Source organism: Oncorhynchus clarkii, chromosome 9, assembly GCF_045791955.1.
Source record: "Oncorhynchus clarkii lewisi isolate Uvic-CL-2024 chromosome 9, UVic_Ocla_1.0, whole genome shotgun sequence".
Classification (NCBI taxonomy): Eukaryota; Metazoa; Chordata; class Actinopteri; order Salmoniformes; family Salmonidae; genus Oncorhynchus; species Oncorhynchus clarkii.
In genome coordinates this window covers 16,029,201-16,036,219 of record NC_092155.1, presented here as the reverse complement: position 1 = coordinate 16,036,219, position 7,019 = coordinate 16,029,201, and positions in this window count along the sequence as shown.

Below are 7,019 nucleotides of genomic sequence, written 5' to 3'. Positions count from 1 at the left end.
TTAATGACATGTGTAGTTTGTTATCACATGTCACTTTACATGTTGTCACTTTACTTGTTGCCACCTACAGTACCAGCAGCATACCACCCTTCATCCCACTGCTGGCTTGCTTCTGAAGCTGAGCAGGGTCGGGCCTTGTCTGTCTCTGGATAGGAGACTGCTGGAAGTGGTTTTGGAGGGTCAGTAGGGGCCACTCTTCCCTCTGGTCTAAGGAGATCCCAGGGCAGTCTAGGTGACATTACCCTACTTAGTGTTCTGTCTTTTTGATAGGAAGTTAAATGGTTGTCCTGACTCTCTGTGGTTATTAAAAATCCCATGGCACTTATTGTAAGACTAGGGATGTTAACCCTGGTGTCATGGCAACATTCCCAACCTGGCCCCCTTCCATCATAACCACCTAATCATCCCCCTCATTACTAGTTGGCATAATATAGTGTCTTCAGAAAGTATTCACACCCCTTGACTTTTTACACATGTTGTGTTACAGCCTGAATTTCAAATGTATTAGATTGAGATGCTTTGCCACTGGCTTACACACAATACCCCATAGTTATTTACAAATTAAAAGCAGACATTTCAGTATTCAATAAGTATTCAACCCCTTTGTTAAGGCAAGCCTAAATAAGTTCAGAAGTGAATTGTGTTTAACAAGTCACATAATACGTTGCATGGACTCACTGTGTGCAATGATAGTGTTTAACATGATTTTTAAATTTCTTCCTCATCTCTGTACCCCACACAGACTATTAGTTCTAAGGCCCCTCAGTTGAGAAGTGAATTTCGAACACAGATTCAACCACAAGACCAGGTTTTCCAATATCTCTTAAAGATGGGCTCCTATTGGTAGATGGGACAATTTTTTAAATGGCATACTTGAATATCCATTTGAACATGGTGAAATTGGTAATTACACTTTGGATGGTGTATCAATACACCCAGTCACTACAACGATACAGGTGTCCTTCCTCACTAACTTGCCAGAGAGGAAGGAAACTACTCAGGGATTTCACCATGAGGCCAATAGTGACTTTTTAAAACAGTTAGAGTTAAATGGCTGTGATAGGAGAAAACTGAGGATCGATCAACAACATTGTAGTTACTCCACAATACTAACCTAATTGACAGAGTGAAAAGAAGGAAGCCTGTACAGAATACAAATATTCTACAACATGCATTCTGTTTGCAACAACATACTAAAGTAATTCCGCAAAAAATGTGGCAAAGCAATACTGTTTTTTTGTGCTGAATACAGAGTGTTATGGTTGGAGCAAATACAATACATGTAAGGGATTTCCTCCTCTTCTTCCGAAGAGGAGAGGCGAGAAGGATCGGAGGACCAATATGCAGCGTGGTTAAAGTTCATGGTTCTTTAATCAGAGAAACTTTAAATGAACAGAATACAAAACAAGAAACGTGAAAACCCGAAAACAGTCCCGTGTGGCACTAACACAGGAGACAACCACCCACAAAATACCCAAAGAATATGGCTGTCTAAATATGGTTCCCAATCAGAGACAACGATAAACACCTGCCTCTGATTGAGAACCACTCTAGGCAACCATAGACTTACCTAGACAACTACACTGAACACAACCCCATAAATCTCATAAACCCCTAGACGAAACACAATAAATCACCCATGTCACACCCTGGCCTAACCAAAATAACAAAGAAAACACAGATAACTAAGGCCAGGGCGTGACAATACATTAATAATGAGTACCCCTCTTCATATTTTCAAGTGGGGACTGCATCATGTTATGGGTATGCTTGCAATCGAGGACTGGGGAATTTTTCAGGATAAAAAATAGAGTTAAGCACAGGCAAAATCCTAGAGAAAAACTGGTTGTCTGCTTTCCACCAGACCCAGGAAATTAATTCACCTTTCAGCAGGACAGTAACCTAAAACACAAGGCCAAATCTACATTGGAGTTGCTTACCACGAGGATAGTCAATGTTCTTGAGTGGCTGAGATACAGTTTTCACTTTACTTGAAAATCTATGGCAAGACCTGAAAATGGTTGTCTAGCAATGATCAACAACCAATTTGACAGAGCTTGAATCATTTTAAAAGAGTAATCGCCAAGTATTGCACAGTCCATGTGTGGAAAGCTCTTAGACTTACCCAGAAAAACTCACAGCTGTAATCGCTATCAAAGTTGATTCTATAAAGTAATGACGCAGGGGTGTGAATAATTATGTAAGATATTTCTGTATTTCATTTTCAATAGACTTCCAAACATTTCTAAAAACATGTTTTCACTTTGTCATTATGGGTATTGTGTGTAGATGGGTGAGAAATAAACAATTGAATCCATTTTGAATTCAGGCTGTAACACAACAAAATGTGAAATTAGTCAAGGGGTATGAATACTTTCTGAAGGCACTCTCTCGTCACCTCTCCACCTAATAGCTGATGTGTGGTGAGAGTTCTGACACAGAAGTGGTTGTCTTGCATCACCCAGGTGGGTGCAACACATTGCTGGTGGAAGAGGTGAGTTTCCCCCTACTATGTAAAGCGCTTTGAGTACCTCAGTTGGTTAAAAAGCGCTATATAAATTCAAAATATAACACAGAATATACTGTTATTTAATGACAATGTTTGCTAACAATATCAGTGTAAACAAACATTGTACATGAATGAATTCCCCTAGCAACATTCCTCAGCTGTGTACCACAACAAGTGGCAGGGTGGCCGTTTTGTGGTAGTTTCAATTACGGACTGCAGCTTTAAAAGGCCAGAGACTTACCATGTCCAGCAATATAATTTTGGTATAATTTACTAATAAGCATTTGCACTGTTTTATCAATAAGGAATAAAACCAAAAAGCTAAAAAGATAAAACTGTCTAAATTTACATGATTGTCTTATTCCTTTTTTCCATCAAAGGTTTAGTAAATCAGGTAATTAGTGTTCATACACAAACACACTAAGTCAGTACTTACAGAGTAACACACAGATCAAGGTGGGCTCCATTCTGTCCTGCTGGAACTCTGAACTACAGTTCTTCTGACAAACCCCTCTACCTCCTATATGATGACAGATCGATTAGTTCACGTCTCTTTACCGTCACACAGAGAAATAGAGAGAAGCTTTCTACAGAAATGTACAAAGACTGAGAGAAAAAAAGAGTAACGGTTAAAGCCGTGTTTATTTTTTGACAAACTTCTGCTTATGGTTAGCTCCATTGCCTCACTGGTTCCTTCCTCATTATTGGAAGAAAGGAGGATGGAACGAGAATAGAGACCTGAGATGAGTTGAGAGCTTGTGGTTTGATATAAGAATGTGGAGACGTTTGTTACATTTGCATAGATAGATAGTTAGATAGATAGATCTACCAGTTGCAGCCACCCCTCCCTTTACACACACACACACACAGCTGTTTAGTAGTAACATGTGTTTTAATTTTTTTGTTTATGTGATCAGTCTAGTTGATCATGAATTGTGCACGTGTGTGTGTGTATGGTTTGTGTGTGTGTGGTTTGTGTGTATGTGTGTGTGGTCTGTGTGTATGTGGGTGTGTGTGTGTGTGGTTTGTGTGTATGTGTGTGGTCTGTGTGTATGTGGGTGTGTGATGTGTATATGTGGTTTGTGTGTACTGTATGTACTGTATGTGCGTGTGTACATCAGAGGAGGAGCTGTGGGGAGTTCATTACAACAGACCAGAGAGGTGTTTCAAAGCTGTGACTAGGTTTCCAGGATAAAGTGTTGTTTAATTTTCATTCATTTGGTATAGCCAGGTGAACACCTGGGGTTTCTTATCGCCCCCTTTAGGGACAGGCCTGTAACTACACATTCTAGTGGATCACAATATTGACACTAATATGGTCGTTGGTCACATAGCAACAGCATAAGCCCTCAGTCTACTGGGTCTGCCATCTTATTCCTTCCTCTCTCTATCACATCATAATAGTGCAGACATGGAACACTTCTGTTTGGGTTCATATCAGTAGAAGTCAATCAATGTGGTTTACAACACAACTTCTCCATTTTAAGTTCCATGGTGGAACACTCATCTGGCCCCTATAACAACTACTGAAAATATTTTACAAAAGACTTGAATGTTGAAAACTGATTCCTGCTGGAAAACTTTATTTTTGTAAAATACTTAGACAGTATTTCTAAATTAATATAAGACAAAAGTGGAGATTAAAGGTTGACTCGGCGATTTAACGTAGATGTAGAAAGTAAACTGCATAGTGGTTCAATTTCCACAACAACTAAGGGCGTTGAAGCATGAGACTCAACTTCTCCTCTGTTTTGGTCAGGTGACTACCAGAGTGTGAACATGAAATTAACCCGTGCATAAGTGCAGATACCGTGTGTGACTGTGTGAGAGTGAAGTCTTGCATTTCGCTAATCTCAACATCTACGGTGCTACTCGTGGTAACATAATTTCTACCTTTGATATAAAAATAAGCATTATGTAAATATACACAGTACCGTTCAAAAGTTTGGGGTCACTTAGAAATGTCCTTGTTTTTGAAAGAAAACCTCATTTTTTGTCCATTAAAATAACATCAAATTGATCAGAAATACAGTGTCGACATTGTTAATGTTGTAAATGACTATTGTAGCTGGAAACGGCTGATTTTTTATTGAATATCTACATAGGCGTACAGAGGCCCATTATCAACAACCATCACTCCTGTGTTCCAATGGCGCAATGTGTTAGCTAATCCAAGTTTATAATTTTGACAGGCTAATTGATCATTAGAAAACCCCTTTGCAAGTATGTTAGCACAGCTGAAAACTGTTGTTCTTATTAAAGAAGCAATACAACTGGCCTTTTTTTTTTTTTTTTTGACTAGTTGAGTATCTGGATCATCAGCATTTGTGGTTAGAGGCTCAAATTGGCCAGAAACAAAGACCTTTCTTCTGAAACTTGTCAGTCTATTCTTGTTCTGAGAAATGAAGGCTATTCCATGTGAGAAATTGCCAAGAAACTGAAAATCTCGTACAACGCTGTGTACTACTCCCTTCACAGAACAGCGCAAACTGGCTCCAACCAGAATAGAAAGAGGAGTGAGTTCAGAGTTCCTCTGTCCAGTGTCTGTGTTCTTTTGCCCATCTTAATATTTTATTTTTATTGGCCAGTCTGAGAAATGCCTTTTTCTTTGCAACTCTGCCTAGAAGGCCAACATTGCAGAGTCACATCTTCACTGTTGACATTGAGACTGGTGTTTTGCAGGTACTATTTAATGAAGCTGCCAGTTGAACACCTGTGAGGCATACGTTTGTGTACTACTAGTGTGTGTGTGTCTGTCTGTGTGTGTATGCACACTTGCATGCACATGTGATTGCGTGAGTGTTTATGGGATTTGAATGAGTGAGTATGTGTGATGTTGAGGGCCTTCCTGCTCTTCTGGTCTCCACTCTGAAAGAGGACTTAAAGTAGTGATAATGTCTGGTGAAATTGTCAACTCCGATGTTACATTCAATCAGAATCAGAACCAAGATACTGGAGTAGAAAGTGAAGTTTCTAAAGGTGAGTCTCTGCTACTCTTTATTCTCTCTCATTTATATAGTTTAATTTGTTTTCAAACATACGTTTACAATACAACATTTAATCATTTTGGGAGATGGGGGTGGGGGGGTGGAGATTATATTTCAATAAGAATATGTAACAGAAGAAGGCTGAATACACTGAGTGTATAAAACATGACGAACACTTGCTCTTTCCATGACGTAGAATGACCTAATCCAGGTGAACGCTATGATCAATTATTGATGTAAATTGTTAAATCCACTTCATTCAGTGTAGATGAAGGGTAGGAGACAGGTTAAAGAAGGATTTTTTACACCTTGAGACAATTGAGGCATGGATTGTGTATGTGTGCCATTCAGAGGCTGAATTGACAAGACAAAATATTTGAACTTCGGAATGGTATTAAGTGACAGGCGCACCGGTTTGTGTCAAGAACTGCAACGCTGCTGGGTTTTTCCACGCTCAAAATGTTCACGTGTGTATCAACAATGGTCCACCACCCAAAAGACATCGAGTCAACTTTTAAAACATGTGGGAAGCATTAGAGTCAACATGGGCCAGCATCCCTTTTTAACCCTTTTGACACCTTGCAAGACCTGTATAAGACCTGTATAAACATATTATAATAATATCATAAAACATTGAATTTGCTCTTTACTACTATAGCCCATAGAAATGCAATGAATAACACATTCATAAATGCCAAAAAAGACAGTCCAAGAACAAATCATAACGAATAAGGTTTTGAAGTGTATGTCCTACAGTTTATCTAGGACACATATTTATCCCCGTTTTTGCCACAAAACTACCTCCATACTTCCATTAGTTTTTATAGGTTACCTTCAGACGAGTCCCGTGACACTTCTGGGGGTCATAGAGCAAGACAGAGAACATCATTGCGTTCTTGATAGTCTCCCATTTCCACATTAGTTTGTAGGCCAAACTGTGAAGAAGGTACAGACAGATGTGTAAACCCAGGGGCTATAGGGAAAAGACGACAGTATCTTATAACTTTCAGTCAATTTCCTTTTGAATATATTCCATAGGGCCTCAACAATGGTTCTCCACAGAGAATCCTATTTTGAAAGATATGTGCACTATTAGTGCAATACTGTAGACAGACAGAGCATCAACCTGTTACATTTAGTTTATGGCCAAAGTGTTTCCTAATTTCTCAAGACAATATGTCAGTTTTCTATGATATGTTGAATTAGAATATTAGATATTGTATATTTCGGTTAGTGACCCTAACAGTTAATAAAGTGATTTGCATGTTGGACCTTCAAGTCAAGGGACTGTAACCAAGTAGAGCTCAAAGGAAATAATGCGGAGATCTTGGATTGTTAAAGAGGAACTAGAATGGTACATTTCTAATAGAATGTTGATATAGGGGATTGTTAGAGAGGAACTAGAGTGATATCTCTCTAATAGAATGTTGAGATAGTGGATTGTCAGAGAGGTACTAGAATGGTACATTTCTAATAGAATGTTGAGATAGTGGATTGTGAGAGAGGAACTAGAATGGTACATT